The sequence below is a fragment of the Mauremys mutica genome, chromosome 8 (assembly GCF_020497125.1).
Source record: "Mauremys mutica isolate MM-2020 ecotype Southern chromosome 8, ASM2049712v1, whole genome shotgun sequence".
NCBI classification, from domain to species: domain Eukaryota; kingdom Metazoa; phylum Chordata; order Testudines; family Geoemydidae; genus Mauremys; species Mauremys mutica.
Genome location: NC_059079.1, coordinates 96,805,250 through 96,824,994, shown reverse-complemented (window position 1 = coordinate 96,824,994; position 19,745 = coordinate 96,805,250). Strand labels below are relative to the sequence as shown.

Below are 19,745 nucleotides of genomic sequence, written 5' to 3'. Positions count from 1 at the left end.
GGAGAAGAGAATAACATAAATAGGGAGAGGACAAATCTGATGTCTTGTCTACATACACAATATGAACCAGTTTAACTTAAACAGATTTAGTTAAAGCAAGTGCAAACCCATGTATGGACACTTATTTTTGTTCAACCCACACTTATTTCTATTTAACTTATAACTAGGAACTGGTTTAGGCTAAACCAAAATAAGAGTGCCCACACAGGGGCTTGCACCAGTTTAACTAAGCTAGTGCAAGCTTGTATGTGGACATAACCTAAGAAAGAAAGGACATCTCGGATTGGCACTGCCTGCCACTTTGTGTCAATGATACTTGTGCAAAGTGCTACTCTTCTGATCTGGAAATGTCTCCCACTGCTTTTGCATAGGTGTAAGCGGTGACATAGAGTGCCCAGCATGGGAGAATCAGGCCCCGCACTTTATGATGGTGGGGGTGTTTTACAGGATATTTGTTTTGAATGACATTTTGAATCTGTGATTGAATAGTAGTTTGTATGTTTCTAGCTAACCTGAAAATCATCCTGGCTTAGGACATACGGGGGTGACAGACTTTAAAGACCAGAAGGTACTATTATGACCATCCTATATAGCACTACTCAGACATTCACCCACCAGTTCCTTAGTGAGACAAACAGCTGGTAGATGAACCTTTCAGAAAGACAGGCAGTCATGATTTAAAGACTCCAAGTGATGGAGAATTTACCACATCCTTTGGGAAGCTGCTCCAATGATTAATAACTCACTGGAAAAAGAGATGTAAATTTTTAAAATTCCAGACATTGCCTCATGTCATCCCTTCACGTTATCCCCTTTGCTAGACTGAATGTCAGACAACAGGACTGTTCAACACACTGAGGAATTTACAGGTCACCCTAATTTTTTTTACGGAAAGTTGGCAGCAATGCAGCTGGCTCCCCATCTTTTTTCTTTGGACACCTGTGTCTACCCCATCCATAAGAAATCCTTCAGGGAAGCAACTGCAGGCCACTGCTCCCTGGGCCCAGACATGAGACTGGCTCCAAACTGCCTGTTGTAGGACAGGCTCTGGAAAATTCCATCCATCAACCCCAGAGAAAACTCCTATGGCATAAGGACGGGGATGGAGAATAATACAAAAAATGTGATCACAGAATCATAGAACTGGAAGGGACTTCAGGAGGTCATCTAGTCCAGTCCCCTGCACTTGTGGCAGTATTATCTAGACCATTTCTAGATCATGCCGTTATGAAATGTATATATACAAAGTGCAACCTCATCTGGAATACGGCATGCAGTAGTGGGCACCCCATCTCAAAAAGGATATTACAGAGAGAAGAGATGCAAGTAAAAGCAATAAAAACTCTTCTGTGAAGAGAAATTGAAGAGATTTGGATGGTTACCTTAGAAAGACAACAGATAAGAGGGGACATGATCTAAGTATACAAAATAATGAATGGTCTAGAGAAGGGAGACTGAAACCTCTTGTTCATCTATCTGCTACCTCACAAGAGCCAGGGGACTGTCAATAAAATTAAAAGGTATCAATTTGGAATTTGCTAAGAGGAAATACTTCTTCACTTAACACATAATTAGACTGTGGAATTCACTGCCACAGGACGTCACTGAAGCCACGAACTTACTAACATTCAAAGAGGGCCTGAACATCTACAAGAACAACAAGAATCGCCAGAGATAGAACAGTTGATGCAAATAAAATTTTGGAAGGAATACAAAACTGCAGGCTTCAAGGCTTAACCTCCATCTCTAATTATTAGGGGTTACTTCTTTAGAAGCATCTGGTTCTGGCCACTGTCAGAGACAGGATAATGGACTAGACGGACCCTGGGTCTAAGCTGGTGTGATCATTCCTATGTCCCAACACGCCTGAAGTGCAGTGCGGACGTGCTGACTGCTCACTGGTGTGTCGATCCCATCCACAGGAGCTGGCACAAGCCTGCTTTCTTGAATTTTCCCTAGGAGGAGGGAAAGACCCAGGCCTAATTCGGGGAGGAGAGGGGTTCAGGCTGGGAGTACAAGGACACAAGGAGACAGTTCTGGTCTATGCTCCTCACCCTGACACCTCCATGGGGCAGGTACCCTGAGAGGGGTCTCCCACCCAGCCTGCCCCTGGGGATCCTGTCCAGGGGGTTCCCCTCTCCCCACTCTGCCCTGTAACACCCCCTTCCCCCCCATATACCTCTTCCTGGGCAAGGGGCAACACCCAGCGAGATGGGCTACGGGGCCAGGGGTGTCCCCCTCCAAGTCCCCACCCCCATCCCACCGTGGGAACGGATTTACCTGCTGGAGGCTGCTAGCGGGGCTGTCTCCTCTCGGGTCCCTGCGCGGCCAATGCCCCTACAAGCACAAGGCAGAGAGGAGTTTGCATGGGGCAGCCCCGTCCCACCCCGGCTCCCTAGGGGCTCCCCTGCGCCGCTTTCCCCCCAGATCCCGCCGGTGGCTCCACGGTTCTCCTGCCAGGCCGGGCAGGGCAGACAGGCAGCGCCCGGGAACCCCCCAGGAGGGCGCCCCCCCCGCACCCCGAAAGTTAGCAACAGCCCCGGCCTCCCCGTCTGCCTGCAGCGCGCCCGGTGCCCAGCGCCCCCCGCTCACCAGCCGCCCGCGCTCTGCCTCGCAGAACAGCCGCGGCAGCTCCGGCGGCGGCCCCCGCTCCGCCTCCTGCTCCCCGCCTCTCCCGGCACAGCCTCCCGACGGGGCCGTAATGCTTGGAGTAGCTGCAGCCCCGCAAGGGCGGGGAGACGCGAGCCGGCGGAGGAAGAGTTCTTAGCCGGCAAGGCTTGAGGAGCAGCTCAGTGAAACAACGCTGCTCTGCTCTGCTCGGCCTGCAGCCTGCCCTTAGGAGAGATCCCCACGGAATTTAAAAGAGGCGAAGATCCCTTCCCTGGAATCACTGAACTCCCCTCTACCGGGGATCTCATTCACTATTAATTTCTGTAGGGGTGTGTAAAGCTATTTCTAGCTCACTCTTGGTTTCCTCCCTTTTAAACTCCAATGTGTTTATTGCTCCGGGTGTTGTGCCCTGAAATGAAGATTTCAGGGTCATACAGGGAATGGATAGCATCATAGAAGCGTAGGGCTGGAAGGGACCTCCAGAGGTCATCTAGTCCAGTGGTTCTCAAAGCCGGTCCGCCGCTTGTTCAGGGAAAGCCCCTGGCGCGCTGAGCCAGTTTGTTTACCTGCCGCATCCACAGGTTCAGCTGATCGCAGCTCCCACTGGCTGTGGTTCGCCACTGCAGGCGAATGGGGGCTGAGGGAAGGGCGGCCAGCACATCCCTGGGCCCGCACTGCTTCCCGCAGCCCCCATTGGCCCGAAGCGGCAAACCGCGGACAGTCCGACCCGCCAGGGGCTTTCCCTGAACAAGCAGCAGACCAGCTTTGAGAACCACTGATCTAGTCCAACCCCTGCACGGAGGCAGGACCAAGAGTACCAGCACCATCCCTGACAGGTGTCTAACCCGTTCTTTAAAACCACCAACAATGGAGATTCCACAGCCTCCCTTGGTGACCTGTTCCAGTGCTTAACTATACTTATAGTTAGATCCTTTTTCCTAATTTCTAACCTAAATCTCCCTTGCTACAGATTTCACAGATTATTTCTTGTCCTACCTTCAGGGGACTTGGAGAACAATTGATCACCATGGTCTCAGTAACACCCTTTAACATATTTGAAGACTGTTATCAGGTCCCCCTTCCCTTTTCTTTTCACAAAACTGGGTTTTCTCTTCCAAACTTGTTTTTTTTTTAACCTTTCCTCATAGATCATATTTTCTGATCAGTTTATCTTTTTTGTTGCTCTGCTTTGGTCTTTCTCCAATTTGTCCACATCTGAGTTGTTCATCTTGACCTTATTGTGGCAGACATTGCAACCCCATGCAGTGTCTTTGAGGACCATTATATTAAAATTTATGAATGATTTATGTTTGATTTTTTTCTGCTTCTAGGGAAGAGTGACTACAGCTCCTCCAGGAATTAAAAACTGTGTGTGTAGGGGATGATTAAGGCAAGTCACAGAAACTGTAAACCACCCTGAAGAGGTATCACTGTTTGGGGTGGTTCACATAGACTGGTTCAAACTAGGTTTTACAGAGACCAACAAGACCAAAAAAAAAGGGATTTTGGTATGAAAGACTCAGTGTAAGCAGATTGGGGGTGGTTTTCCTTTTGATTCAGCAAACTGGCAGAACTGCAGATCTGAGGAGGATCCCAACTCTTGCTGAAGAGTTGGAAAGACCAACACCTACCAGAACCCTATGTTGGTGTTAGAAGTGACCTCTGGTAAGCTTTTAGCAAGCATGAGGAAACTTTTTTTAAAATGTTTTCTCTATAATGCTTTTGCCCTATGAATAAGTGTGCTTCGAAATAGCTGTGTGGTAATGACTATTCGTAGTCTTCAGAGAGAAAGCAATGCACAGGGGCTGACCTATAACTGGCTTGCAGGGGATATTCCAATGTAAAGCAGAGGGCTATGCAGCCTTAAAACACCCAATCAGAAGGAAGTGAGACAAAGGTCCCTACCCAGAGACAAGTGTCCCGAGATCTGACTGAGCACTCTGGGAGTAGACTCCAGAGGGGAAATCAAAGTACAGTTCCCCTGAAACAGTGACAATGATATTTTATTTTATTTTTTCTAAAGGCCCTAATCCAGCAGAGTATTAAATATGTGCTTAACTTCAAGCACTTCAAGCACTTCAGCAACTACTTCAGTAGTCAATGGGACTACTCACATGCTTATAATTAAGCATATGGTTAAGAGTTTGCTGGATTGAGGCCTTAATGTCGGAATATATTATAATAAATAATAATAATTAAGAACTGGAGAGTCACACCATTAAACTTTGTAATGTTAATAGAAAAAAATGCGTCAGTCGTGAAGCTTTGATCCAAGTTCCTAAACTTCAGATCCAAACCCAAGCCCTCTTCACAAGAGTATTGGGATTTGGAGTTCTGAACTGGCCCATCATAAAAGTAAACCTGACGAGTGAAGTTGAAATCTGGACCTAGATCTGATCTTCCTCATGGTTGTGAGTGGTTTGGATTCTGTTTTGGATCCACCTCTAGTTTAAAGTGAACTGTAAAGAGAAAATGGGATTGTAGGCAAGCATGAGATTTCTGGTGCTTGTGGTACCCAAGAGAGCTAATGTCTCCTTGTAAACCCAGAAGAGAGAGCAGATTCAAATGGAGAGGGGAAAATAATTTTATAAGGTAAATTAGATCTGATTCCTGCCATAATTACTGGGTGCTGATATTATCACAAAAGCTCTAAAAGATCATATCAAAGGATTGGCTTGCAAATATCTCTGTTCTTTAAATTGATATAATACACCAGTACAATCCAGAGCTTCCATAGCCAGACTGCTGCCAAGGATATAATTGCTGTGGTGGTTTTTGTTATAGGAACAATGTCCAGTGGGAACTAGACTGAACTCATCAGCACATTTCAGAATGCTCACTACATAGCTGGGTAAGTGGTCTCCAGCCACCTACACCCCACTCAGCCTAGACCCAGCATGACCACAACCTTCAAATGTGTTTATCCAGAGCCAGTTTGGCCCTCTTTAGTTTGGGGTTCCCCCACTCCCATGCCCCCTGCATCCTCACAGTCTATTCACTTTGAATGTAAAGCCATGGTTAGCCAGCATTTAAGCCATTACTTTCTCTAAGAGCTGAGCTGTCCATCAAAACACGTTACAGAGATAACTCCGTTGCCAGCTCCACAGAGAAGTATTTTTGGATCGCCTCTATCGTATTACAAGGCTTTTGCCTGGCAGCTTAACAGAAGAAATATTAAAATAATCCAATAATACATAATATTATCATAGTATTTATCATAAAACAATACTATAAGTAGGTGACTGAGACAGGGGTGAAATGCTGGTCCCATTCAAGTCAATAGCAAAACTCCTACTGATTTCAATGGAACCAGGATTATACCACTTTATAATTTACATCCATAAAGTGTCTTCTGTGCAAAATGTATTTCTATGTTTAACTGCATGTCTATGGCTCTTCTCTTGTTTCTTGTGAATGGAAAGGGAAAAAAAATCACACGCACACATCTGAGAAGATCATCAGAAACTGAAGCCAAAAAGCAAGGCATGCCCAACACAATCTTTGTGCAGTTCAGAGGCTCAGACAAAAACCTGGCCAGGTTCTTTACAACAAATACTGTAGCTAAAAGATTGTACTGCACTGCATCTGGGAAGACGATGTCTGTTAAGGTGATGTCTAATTAATATTAATCCTTTAGGGTCTGTAGGTGGAATTACAAGGGGGAGATTTGGCTATGCTACAGGGAATATGATTCATTTCTCAATGAATGGAATAACTGAGAAATTTCCAGAGGTGAGGGTGGGTGCTGATGGAGCATTAAAAATTAATCTCCTGCTCTAAGCACACAGCCAGCCTGGATGCTCTGGCTCTAGCTGTGTGCTCAGCCACTGGGGTTTTTCAGAAGCTCGACATCCCTGGAGGCTATGGCACCCAGCCGCTGTTGTAGCCCCTTCTTGCCAAATGCCAGCATCCCTCCACTGCTCTGATCCTTGAGTGCTCATCAGGAAGCCGTGCGGAGTCTATCTGATGACCACTGAGCAATAGGAAGAACTCTCACACACAGGAAACATAGGACATCAAATGAAAAATGTTCTTGGATGGATAAGGCCAAATCCTCATTTCATCCTCATTCCAGCTGTGGTGAGGCACAGGAGGAATGTTACATAAAAGGCACGCACCCTGGATAAGAACCTACTGCAGCATACACGCACCCATACCAGGGGTGGTTCTATGAATTTGGCCGCCCCAAGCACGGCAGCACACTGCAGGGGGCGCGCTGCCGGTCGCCGGTCCCGCGGCTCCGGGGGACCTCTTGCAGACATGCCTGCGGAGGGTGCGCTGGTCCCGCGGCTCCAGCGAACCCTCCGCAGTCATGCCTGCGGGAGGTCCACCGGAGCCGCCTGCCGCCCTGCCGGCAAAATGCCGCCCCAAGCGCGCGCTTGGCGCGCTGGGGTCTGGAGCCGGCCCTGACCCTTACATGAAATATTACCTATAAAACCAGAAGGGCACATCAAGAAAGTTCATTTTCCTGGGGCAGACCTGAGGACTGAAAACCACTCTGGCCCAGGGAACATGGTAACCCCCAGTACAGGACGTTCAGCTCTGTGATCTGTAAATGGGGGAACACAGGGGATGCTGTCTCTGACACAGGCAGCGGGTGAGAACACTCTCCTCTAGTTACAGAGGCACAGGAGCACCACAACAAGCAGGGATGCCACCTGCAGGGAGCTCTGCTCAACACTCCCACTACAACTGCAAATACCATTGTAGGGTCAATGCACATCATGTCTATGCAGTCAGTGTGCTTCCTATTTCTGTCAGCTCCAGGAGCCCTCAGTGTCACATGTATCCCATCCAGTATTCCTGTCATGGAAGGGAAGTGGGCTCTTTCCTTGAGGTCCTACATTATTGCTAACAGCTTGTTTCAGTCCATGTCCAGAGAGAGATTGAGCCCTCTCTGCTGTGCTGAGGAAGCCCTCAAGGCAATGGGAGGCAGTAGATTGGCTTATTCAAGTGCCGTCCCCTTTGGTCCCCTGAAAGGACACAGCAGCTAATATAACCATGGCAGTAGGGACTCTGCCTGACAGAATTCCTGTCGGACAGGTCCCCCTTCAGCTCCTCACAGAGATGAGTGATGGATTCCAGGCCCAGTCTGTGCCTTTGGATTTCCTGTATCTCTGTGAGATCAAGGAAGTTCCTGCTGCTTGGTTCCTAGATCCTGTGTGGATGGTGTGTCTTCTCCATCTCTGAACAAGGGCCAGACTTTCTCTCCGGCTCCTCTGATGCCTCATCGTATACCACTCTATGGTCATATATTGTGCTGCAGCAAGTGACTGCATAGCTCCTATATGAATTGCCAAACCCAAGATGCATCCTATTCCCCCCATCACTCCCACCTACACTTACCCTGGTACCTCCTTTGGCTGTGCCCTGTCTCCCAAGCCTTTTAACAACTACTTGGTCTTTGCTACATCTCCTGTGTGTTTGCATTATTAGTAAATTAGTCATGTTCTCAGATGTGGCGTGCAGCACAACCATTGATTAGCTAATGCCCAAATGGCTTAATTTGTGACTCCTTAATTGGTCATGTATCTGCTATGACCACGATATGTTAAACCAGGAGCAGCTGGCTGAGCACGGGGGAGGAATCTCTGAGTGCTTTTGAAAACAATGATTGATCATCTATCCCGCTAACTACACCAAGGCTCTACCCTCTTGGAGCATCTGGGCCACTCTGAGAACTTGGCTGGAAGTAAACACGTGCCCTGAAAATCACTCAGGCAGTCTCACATGCACGGAGCCCATGCAGGAGCAGGTAAAAAGTCACTTGGGCCTACACCGGCTTTGGAAAATTTTGGCTTCAGGGCCCAGTCCTGCAAGGTGCTCAGCCAATTGTCGTTGAAGGTGCTGAGTCCCTCACAGGAGGTGTTCAGCATCTCATAAGATTGGGCCCTCTGAAGACACTAAAAAAACCAAGTGCAATAAGGTAAAATGGAAGGAGGGATTTCGTTAGTTAAATTCTGAAGCTGACTAGCGGAATAAGAAGGTATCTGACAATGATCAGCTGGGAAAGGTCTAGTAACTCCAGCTGCCTCTGGGACAGGTTTAAGAAACTAAACATGGGATTAATAGGAAAAACAGTAAAATAAGCCAAGAGAAGAATTTTCATGGCTCATCTTCCTATTTAATGTAATTATGGTACAAGGAGGTTCCTGCAGCTCTCTGAACCGTGCCCAGCTGCACGTTTACAAGGCCAGCTAAAATCCTGGAAATGTAGAAACCTCCAGAAATTGCCAGTGTAGTTTATTTAAAGTGTCTAAAATGTACCCTTCCAGACACGGGGCTGTCTGACTGCCCTGAATGAGAGGAAAGAGCTATTCTTTCTCCATGGTTATAAGTTATTTAAAGGGTTATTTCATGTATTTTAAATACGGTTTTGAAATTTGATAACTCCTGCAGGCTGATCTTTTCTAAAGCAGAGGTTCTCAACCTTTTTGGGCTCAGGATCCTTTTGTAAATGTTATGGCCTGTTGAGACCCAGTAAATAGGAAACAAAAATGACCCAGAGTTACACAGGCTGTGTGATAGCACCTCCCAGCCCAGGATCACAAACAATATATTTACACCCACAATATCTCTGTAAGGTAGGGGAGTAGTGTTACCCCCATTTTATAGATGGGGAAACTGAGGCATAGAGCAGGGAAGTGATTTTTGGCAGGTCACATGGGAAATCTGTGGCAGAGCCAAGAACAGAACTCAGAGTTCTTAACTCCCATCACTGTGTCACAGACCATCCTTCCTCCCTGTTTGAACCATATCTCAACACAGATCTCATACATGACTGTGCAGCTAATATAATAAGACATGCCCTATGCATCATTCATCACAGACTCCAGAATAAATCAGCTCCAGAAATAGGAAAGACCTGTGAGTCTGATTACTTCTTTTAAGTGCAGGGAATGATATAGTTAAGAGATGTGGCTAGATGGCATTACAAGAGCCATTTTAAAAACTGTGTTTTATTTACATTGCCAACGGATGGAGGAAAAGAAACCCCAAGCCTTGGCAGATACATTTTGAACCAGACTTGTCTCAGGAGATAAATGGGGAACTCTTCTCTCCAACATGAAGGGTAATGTGCAATCATTGGTACTATATATGGACAACATTCTTTAAGGCTGGAATCCAGAGGCACTTTTGTATTCAAGGGACTGTACTGTAAGGTTTTTTCATACTAATGGGACTACCACAATTAAGGAACACTGCTGGGATCAGTTATGTTACTGCTGACTAGCCACAGCTCTGATTATTAAGTCTACATTCCTATTCATAATGCATCATCCTATGCTGCTTTGCCAAGTCCATTTTTTGTGTGCAAGATATTTCACAGCAGCCTCAAATAGAAAACCAGTCAAACAGAAATGTGCTCAGTTTAAAGGATCCAATTCCTGATTCTAAGCCCTTCCTAAATCCAGCAGATTGTGGATATCACATCTATACTGACAGAGAAAGGTTCACACTATCTGGACCAGACATGGATGAATGAAGAAAGCTACAGTGACAGTTTGCTCATGAAAGTTTGCTTTTTGCATCAACACAGTATTTAACCCTTCAGCTTTTTCTTGAGCACACATGTCTTTTCATTTTTGCTTCAGCTCATTTACAATCCTTGAGCAGTATTCCAGCCAGCGATACCCTAGACTAACTTTCGCTTTTAATATTCCACCCCCCAAATCAGTTCCTGCCACTGGTAGATATCTTTTCAGCATCCCCTTTTCAGTATTTTGGATACAAAACCAGGGATCATTCTTCGAAAGCATCTCAAGTTTTAAAGTGTGAGCCTTGATCCATCACCTAACCAGTTCTACCATCAGCACAGAAAAATGAGGAAGCAGATTCCTTTGGAGACTTATTAACTTTTGGAGTTCCAAGAGCACTTTCTGGTTTGTCGCTGGATTTCAAGAATATTTGCCTGAGTTAGGCAGTAGTTTTTAATTCCTTCCTGGGTAGTAGAAGACTGTGTGCACTGTATATTCAGCATAAAATAAACAGTGAATGGCTGGGCAAATTTATACAGGGATCTATTAAGTAAGGTAGTGAATGCATTTCACTTGAGCTGCTAGAAGGGGACATATTTTGCATGTCCATATCTGAATTTCATATATAAATTTACACTTGCCTTTACACTATGTACTTGTTGGGATTATTTCCAAGGAAATATTTTTTCTTGGTCTGCCTGTCATAGGATATATGAGCCAAATTCATTCCTGGTGTAACAAAATGGAAGTAACAGCTTCCAAGTCTGAGTCTGTCCCCTCTTATAATAACTGGCTATGCAAGATGTGGTGAAAACAAATCAATCAACTTCTCCTTTACAAAGCAAACTAAAAAAATTTAAAGTGGGGTGGAGGTAGATTCCATTCCTTAAATAGGCAGCAGAACATCCTCAAGGAGAGAGAGAGAAAGAGACGGGCAGACTGTTTAACCTGAAATGGCAAGAAGTTTTGTTCAATATTTTGAAAAGAGTAAAGAATTTGTTAGTTTTATATGACACAGGACCAGAGGATTATTTATCAGTTCTATGGTTGTTTCCTAACATATGTGCTGGGGATTATGACATGGGATATGCTATTTCATTTCTCAGGATCTGGGCTTTGTTAACAGGGCCACCCAGAGGATTCAGGGGGCCTGAGGCAAAGCAATTTCGGGGGCCTCTTCCATAAACACAAAGTTGCAATACTATAGAATACTATATTCTCGTGGGGGCCCCTGCACGGCCTGGGGCAAATTGCCCCACTTGTCGTCTCTCCCCCACCCCCACCCCGGGCGGTCCTGTTTGTTAAATGATATTCTGAGTTTTATTTCAGCTCTTTTTGGAAGATATAGAGCTGATGCATTATGACAAAAGAAAAACTAAACATTCACGATTAATGCACTTGAGGAATATGTTTTGAGTATGTGTGTTAGTAGCACTGTGCAACATTTTTCTGATTGATAACATTTTGGAGTAAAACCAAATTGAGAAAAACGCTGACAACATTTATGTAAAATTTCCCCCCTGTTTTTGACCACCAAAAGAGCTGGTTGAAATAAATAAATCACTTTTTAATACTTCACATTTTTAAAAACATTCAAAAGTTGTGACGATTTCCCCCCTTTTCCCCTAATCAGCTCAGTCTGGTTTGTATTCGATGTATGGCTCGGACTTCAGTAAAACTACATTATGGAAAAGCAGGGGCAAGCTGTCATAACCTTATTGACATCAGTGAAGCTATACTGAATTACACCAGCAGGGGATCTCGATTCTACATTTAGCTGTACAGTAAGTGTCCCCATTGAGTTCAGCGTGCTTGGCTCAAACTCTAATACTTTGGGGTCTGGCATGTTATCCTTATACAAGATTTGAGGATGCATAACTTCAATTAATTGTTCTGGACAAAGCCAACGTTCACTTTCAGCTTCTTTGTGAATGTAGCAAGTGGTGCAGTATTAGTAACAGTGCTGGAGTTTTCCCTTTATTGCTCAGGTTGCCAAAGAATGCCGAGAGCAGGGCCGGCTCCAGGCACCAGCATTCCAAGCTGGTGCTTGGGGCGGTATTCTGCAAGGGGCGGCAGCCCCCCTTGTTTTGCCCCCAAGCAGCGCGCCGAATTGCTGCCGCGGGCGGCGGCGGGGGGGGCAGTCCGTGTGCCCTTAGGGCGGCAGGCGCATTTCCGCGGCAGCGGCAATTCGGCGGCAGCTTCTATGTTTAGCTGTCCGGGGCGGCTTCAGCTAAACATAGAAGCTGCTGCCGAATTGCCGCCGCCGTGGAAACGCACCTGCCACCCTAAGGGCACACGGACTGCCCCCGCCGCCCAGGGCGGCAATTTGGCGCGCTGCTTGAGGCGGCGAAAACTGTAGAGCCGGCCCTGGCCGAGAGCCAAAGGTAGCCTGCGGAATACGGCCGTGGCTGCTCAGTTCAAGACAGAAAACTTCAGGCTTGGACCTGTAGCATCCACAGCTGTGCCTCCATGCTGGTGTTGAGGTGGTTGCACTCTACTCCATTTTAGGAACATTAGATGCAGCCTGGCAAGTTCCCAAGTTGGCATTTGCCTGGGCAAAGTTTGGCTGCTCCCCTGTTATCATGACAATGCTGCCTGTTTATTATACAGTATCAAAAATTCCTTGGCACGGAGGCCCCTCAAGACAGGCTTTGCCTGTTCTGTGCTGAATCAAGGTCAGCACAAATGGGACCCAATGCTGTGTGAGCTGGCTCCCTACATGACCACTGGGCACTCTCTGATGTCACCAGCCTGAGAAAGGCAGCTAGCTGCACTTCCTTCCATGTGGCATACAAGCAGTGAATTAAAGGAGTACAAGGAGAGATAGCTCAGTGGTTTGAGCATTGGCCTGCTAAACCCAGGGTTGTGAGCTCAGTCCTTGAGGAGGCCACTTAGGGATCTAGGCCAAAAATTGATCCTCCTAGTAAAGGCAGGGGGCTGGACTAGATGACCTTTCAAGGTCCCTTCCAGTTCTAGGAGATTGGTATATCTCCAATTATTACCTTATACTTTCCCCACAACTCTCTGCCTTGCCTTCTGGTCAACGCAACCAACCAACGCACCCTCCCTCTGTCTCTCATGAGAGTAGCCTCCCCCTTTTTTAAGGTGTAGAATTAAATAGGTTTCATAATTAGCTCCTAATTGGTATTGCCTCCCTGAACTGTCTCTGAACCCCAGCTGTGAATGAACCCCTAAGTCTCCAGGCTGCTGGCTGGCTCAGTGTGGCACTGCTGGGGCAGTGGGGAAGGGATTCAGGTTGCTCCTCCAGTGGACACACACCAAATACCCCCATCCACCCTGTCAGTGCACTTTGACTGGAAGAAAACTGCATATTATCAGTCTTTTCCAGCCCCCAGGAACCATTCCCCATACTCTTCTCACCAAACAATGGGGGCAAGCCCTGTCATTAATTTTTAAAACAGAGGTCATAATTAAAGTGCTCTTTCTTCTGATACCAATAATGGTCTCTGCACAACATTAATACAGCATCTTGTATCTTCTCAACCCGAGCTGCAAAGTTTAGGTCCAGATCCAAAATATCCTAAAGTTCAAGGGGTGTTCAGATCCAGCATTTTGGCTTGGCCCTTTATAGAAAGAGGGGTCAGGTTCAGCTCAGACATGTCACCAGGGCTGCCCGGGGGGGGGGAAGTGGGGCAATTTGCCCCAGGCCCTGGGCCCTGCAGGGGTCCCCACGAGAGTTTTTCGGGGCCCCTGGAGCAGGGTCCTTCACTTGCTCTGGGGGCCCCGGAAAACTCTCATGGGTCCTGGGCCCCCGCAGCTTCTTCCGCTCCGGGTCTTCAGTGGCAGGGGGTCCTTCCGCCCCGGGGCAGAAGGACCCCCCGCCGCCGAATTACCGCCGAAGCGGGAGCTGCCGCCGAAGTGCTAGGTCTTCGGTGGTAATTCGGTGGCAGGGGGCCCCCGCCACAGGTCTTCGAGGCACTTCGGCAGCAGGTCCCAGAGCAGAAGGACCCCCCCACTGCCGAATTACCACTGAAGTGGGGGCCCCCCACCGCCAAAGACCCCAGGCCCCCTGAGTCCTCTGGGCGGCCCTGCATGTCACATAGTCTGCTGTGATTGGAGAGAGGTTTAGAGTAAGGTCCATCACCCCTTTATACCATCAGCCATCTTCGGAGGTGATGAATGGTAGTTCGATATACAGCACAATGGGGATCGGGGAAGTAAATTCTGGCCAGAACAGTGTAAACTCCTACTCTTAATAGGAATGCTATGTAATGGTTACTGTCCATGCAGAGCAGACAGGTCTTTGCTTGTTAAGGTCCCATACAAAAAACACTCTTCTCCCTCGCAGTAAATTCCATTCATCTTAGTTTATCTAACACAGAAGATGTTAGATCTGAATATTCTATTATTGCCAGCTGGGTGTTTAAACCCCTATGCCATCCTCTCCACTACAGAGATTTAAGCCAGCTCCCATAGAAATCCCATGCAAATTTGGGATGTAATAGTTTGCATCATAGCCACCAGAGGGTGTCCTTTGATCATCTAATGTTTGGTGTGATGACATGTTCATCCTTAGTAGGCCATGTAAAGTTCTCACTTTTATTCATTGGAGGAGAGGAGCACAAGAGATGTTGTCTTATGATTACACAGCAATGAATGATGGTGCAGTACCCATTGTTGAAAATGATCTCACAAATCAGCTGTGACAGGCACGTCACAAGCTCCACCGAAAGCCCGCATCTCTTTCAAAACATAGACACACTTTTAGCAAGGCCCTGTGCAAGTGAAAATGCTGTATGCCGCTACATACACATTGGTAGCATGCTCTCTCTTTTTTTAAATGTGTACTAGAACTCTCTCTCTGTCAAACAGTGCTTGAAGTTGAGATTTCACAAAACTTCATGCAGGAAATCCCAACTTCAGTACTATAAAGGCGGATGGTTTTGGTTTACTGGTACTCTGACTGCACATCATATTGGCTCAGTTTACAGATAAAAAGATGGCTTTTCTAAATGTCAACAGTGCACACTCTGCCTAGGATCTGAAAATCAATTTGGATTTGTGTGTGTGTCTCGGGTATTACTTCCAGTAAAAAAAGACAAACTGAACTTAGTTAACAGTTCTATTCAGAACACAGGAGCTAGAAATGAATCTATCTTTTTCTCCCAATAGCTGTGTTGGCTCAGCACAGCTAGTTGGAGTAAAGTTATTATTGTCAGTACAGAGAAGAGACAGGGAGCAGAACTGTTGAGTAAAAAGGTGCCATTATTAAGTTGCATTAAATCTAAAACATAATTCAGATTTATTTGTATTTTGCTCACACACTGTGTCACCATAGCTATGTAGTATATTTCACATAGGAGGATAATATTAACATGGTACCAGACTATTCATGGAAATTAGCATTTAAGAACTTTTCATTTGGCTATAGTATATTACCATTAATACTAGAATCAGAGTAATAATGCATTGCTGATAAAGCATCCAGGATGGAAAAATGCATGACAGTTAAAAGATAGACTTAGTGGCTCCTATGGAGCCATTATGGCTAATCTTGGAAATAGTGTTCATTCCTAAAATTAGTATCCTGTGAATCATAAGAGTCATGAACATTTACAGTTTATACTTAAGTAGATTTTTTAAAATATCAAATGTGCCAAAACACAGGTTGCTGACTGGCTCAGAATACAAAGTTAGTGGGACAAATTATGCTTTCGATTACTCCAGTGTGGGTAAGTCCAGGGTAACTCTACTGAGCTCAGTGTAATTATTTTGGATTTACACCAGGTAACAAAGGGAAATCTGTCCCTTTTACTTCTAGATTGTCAGTTCAAGCGCAGCTCAGGTTGGCTGCAAATGAAAGTTAGGCCTTGGCTACACTGGTGCTTTACAGCGCTGCAATTTTCTCACTCAGGGGTGTGAAAAAACACCCCCCTGAGCGCAGCAAGTTACAGCGCTGTAAAGCGCCAGTGTAAACAGTGCCCCAGCGCTCCGCTGTAAGCTAATCCCCTTGGGGAGGTGGAGTACCTGCAGCGCTGGGAGAGCTCCCAGCGCTGGCGCCACACTCACACTTCAAAGCGCTGCCGCGGGAGCGCTCCCACAGCAGCGCTTTGGAGTTTCGAGTGTAGCCAAGCCCTTAGAATCTGATGGCCTCTGAAATGTTGGTGATTAGAAGCGAAATGTCTCCATTACAAGAACTACCACCAAAGTTAGTGCTAAATGGAGTCTTTGTTACAATCCTAGCAGAAAGGCCAAGAAATGAATGGATAGGGAGAATGAGCTACCCCTTTGCACTTCGGCCCTGACCTCACGCAGAAATCGGGGCAGCTCCAGGCCCCAGCACGCCAAGAGCGTGCTTGGGGCGGCATGCCGCGGGGGGCACTCTGCTGGTCGCCAGGAGGGCGGCAGGCAGGCAGCATTCAGCGGCATGCCTGCGGAGGGTCCGCTGGTCCCGTGGCTTAGGTGGAGCTGCGGGACCAGCGGACCCTCCGCAGGCATGCCTGCGGGAGGTCCACCGGAGCTGCGGGACCGGCGACCGGCAGAGCGCTCCCTGCGGCACGCCGCCGTGCTTGGGGTGGCGAAATGTCCAGAGCCGTCCCTGGCAGAAATGGCACTGATTTAACTAAATCAGTTTCTAAACTGATGTACTTAAATTGATACATCCACTTACAGATACAGGCCCTCGGAATCATTTAAGAGTGGCTAATAGCAATTTAGTTTTTAACACCAAATTAAACTAAATTGATATTATCCACTCCTAATCCAATACACACACACACCAATTTAACTACATTGATTTAAACACTGATTTAATTATATCAGCACCATTTCTATGTGTAGACTGGGCCCTAAAGGAGCCCCATCAAGGGAAGTGTGGAGGCGCATTGACTATGAAGATTGAGCTACTACAGCCTTTGCTGAAGTGGGAGCACTTTGAATTGTGAAAGGATACATCAGACTCTATGGCCAGATCCTGGCCCCTGTTGTGTCTTTTGCTCAGCCTCAATAATATGAAGAAACTACATGGGTCCAGTGGGTTTTCACAAAATTGTGCTTACTAACTGCGTACAGGCAGGCAAGGCTTCACTATCTCCATAACCAGCTCCTGCTGATTTCGAAACACAGGACACACTAAGCACCACTAGAGGGCTCACAATCCCCACACAAAACTAGTGTATGGGGTTCTGAGGGGAGGTGAGAAAGAGATAAGCAAGCACTGAGGTGATGGAATCATCTTCAAAAACCCAGGGTGGGGATGAGTTAAGCACCTGTGCAGTCCGGGCACAGCTGCAATTCCACACATACGCAAGGTGAAGTCACATAGCTTGCTGACCCCACCAGCTGTCCCACAGACAGAACCATCGTCAGGTAAGTCCCCTAAGTGGCCTCCCAGCCTTTGCACAGTGGGAATGCAACACTCTTTTCTTTCCACTGCGTTTTGAGCTTTCCACAGTTTGGCAGGAGGCCACGGGATCTGATCCTAAAGTCATTCCCCTTATATAAAAAAAATTAGCATAGTCCAGATGACCTGAAAGATGCACAGTTTACAGAAACAATTAACGTGTTTTAAAATGGCCCCACGGTACGTGGATTTTGCCAGTCCTCAATATGCATTCACACCAGCCAATCCGTTTTTTTCCTTAAACACAGTATGTTTGATAAACTCTCCAAAAAAAGGGAGGGGGCAGGGGGGGGACATTTTTAAAGCTGTTTTGTACAACTCAGCCCAAAGCTGTGCCATAAATTAACAAAGCCAGGTCATTTAGAGGTGGAGCTGACAGCCCATCTGCAACCCATGCCATTGGGCCTCTCCTTCCTTTTGTACAGCCCCCTCAGATATAGATTGAGTCACATTTTTGAATTCTTGCACAGGGCTGCAGTCAGGAAACTCTCTTTAAAGTCAGTGGGAGTCAGGGAGCTACAGCCCCACCCAAGGTTGTGAAAATTATTCCTCAACGTCAGCCTGAGCTTTTCATTCCTCCCCTCCGCTTGATAAGACATTGGGCTGAGAGTTTCAAAGCTGCGTAAGGGATCTAGATATCCATTTCCCATAGGAGTCCAAATTCCCTAGGCATCTTTGAAAATCCTAAGCTTTGAATATTCATCATGGGCCCAATCCTGAGGTCTCCCTGTGGCATAATTTACACCTGTGTAAAGTGCGTGAAAAAGCACTACCAAACAAGAATGGTGAGCTCCTTGACTTACCTTATATTTTCTTTGCATGGGTGGATATGACCCAACAGGCGAGTGATGGAGATTCAGCCCCTCCCTCTTTACTCAATCCAAATCCCATATAAATCAGCACATTGATTTTGATCGCACTTACTCCAGTTATACATCAGTGTAAGTTAACACCTATTAGAAACTGATGTGAGAGGAGGGGCAGGACTGTTGGAACTGAGCAAACTGGGAGTAAGGACTTCAGGATGTGGTTTTATAGCCATAATTTAGATGGAGCAAGCCTAATTCTGACCTCACATCTACCAGTATAGATCACGAGTAACCACTTTGAAGTCAACGGATTGAGATGGCCCTGAACCTGCACTCCTTTCCCATGCAGGACTCCCAAGGACAGCATTAGAACATAGGAACTGCTGGACTGGAGCAGACCCATGATCCTCAAATCCACTATCTGTCTCCCACAGTGGCTAGCACCAGATGCCTTGGAGGAAGGTATAAGAAATTCCAGAAGGCAGATGGGGGAAATCTGACTCTCATGAAAGCTTCACCCTAATCCCTAATAGTTAAGAGATTTGCCCAAGCCCAGAAACATGAAGTTTTCTTCTAATGCTTGGTTAGCATTAACTATAATAACTGGATATTCTGGTTGTTCCTCTTAATGTTCAGCCCTCTTTGCCTCTTGCTAAATTCTAGGCTTAATACAAAGTCCGAAAGGAGAAAACTGCTCTTCTGCCATTATATTAGCAATGGGAGTAATGTACGTAGACTGAAGGAGAATAGAATCCTTGTAGTTTTAAGACCAAAGGACTGTTAGCAGGTTTTTTTTGGTGAAAATGTTTTACTTAGAACAACTAACTTGCCAAATGGAGAAAAGATAACAGCGATACATCATCCAATTTATTAATGTATGAAGCTGCATACACAATACAAGACCACATTACGCAAGATGATCATGAGAAGGACAATTTATATTCAAAGGTCAGAAAGAATTACGAGACAAACCTCCAACTCAGCACAGCCATTTACCATTCAGATTTAATTCCTTAGTTGTGCCATTGCTCAAGAACAAAGCCCAGTATGTGTCCTCCATGAGATGCCAACCTTTCTCAATGTGACTGAGTATTTTTGGTGTGAACTATAGTTGCTATGGAAACAAAACGTAGCAGCATTATTGGTATTTTCCATATGATCATGCAATTTCCACTCTGCTCAGGAATAGAAACCCATGTGATCCCTGAGCAAATCCAAGCATGCGGGCAGGGAAACATTTCCAGTTGTGGGATCCAAGGGTGGAGCAAATAGAGTAAAAAAAAATAAGAGGCTCGGTTTTAGCAAATCCAGCATGATGATGATGAGCCAGATACTGAGTTGGTGTAAATTGGCAGAGCTCCGAGTTCCATCAATTTACACCACTTGAAAATCTGGCCCGAAAACTCTAATGCTAAAATTCAACCTGGATTCCTTGGGCCTGATCCTATTCTTACTTCCACCAGCATAAATTAATAGCAAGAGCAC

At 46.2% G+C, this 19,745-nt stretch overlaps 1 protein-coding gene across 3 annotated transcripts in view; it reads right to left on the bottom strand.

Moving 5' to 3' along the window:
* Positions 1 to 2,686, bottom strand: part of P4HA2 (prolyl 4-hydroxylase subunit alpha 2) — a 50,492-nt gene extending 47,806 nt beyond the window's left edge. For 2 of the 3 annotated variants that reach the window (XM_045027952.1, XM_045027950.1), the window contains exons 1-2: positions 2,593 to 2,686; positions 2,281 to 2,337 (exon numbers count right to left, since the gene is read on the bottom strand). The gene's annotated coding sequence lies outside the window, so the exon portion shown is untranslated. The remainder of the gene's footprint in view (positions 1 to 2,280; positions 2,338 to 2,592) is intronic. The other variant, XM_045027951.1, reaches the window with a different exon arrangement.
* Positions 2,687 to 19,745: the final 17,059 nt, after the last annotated feature.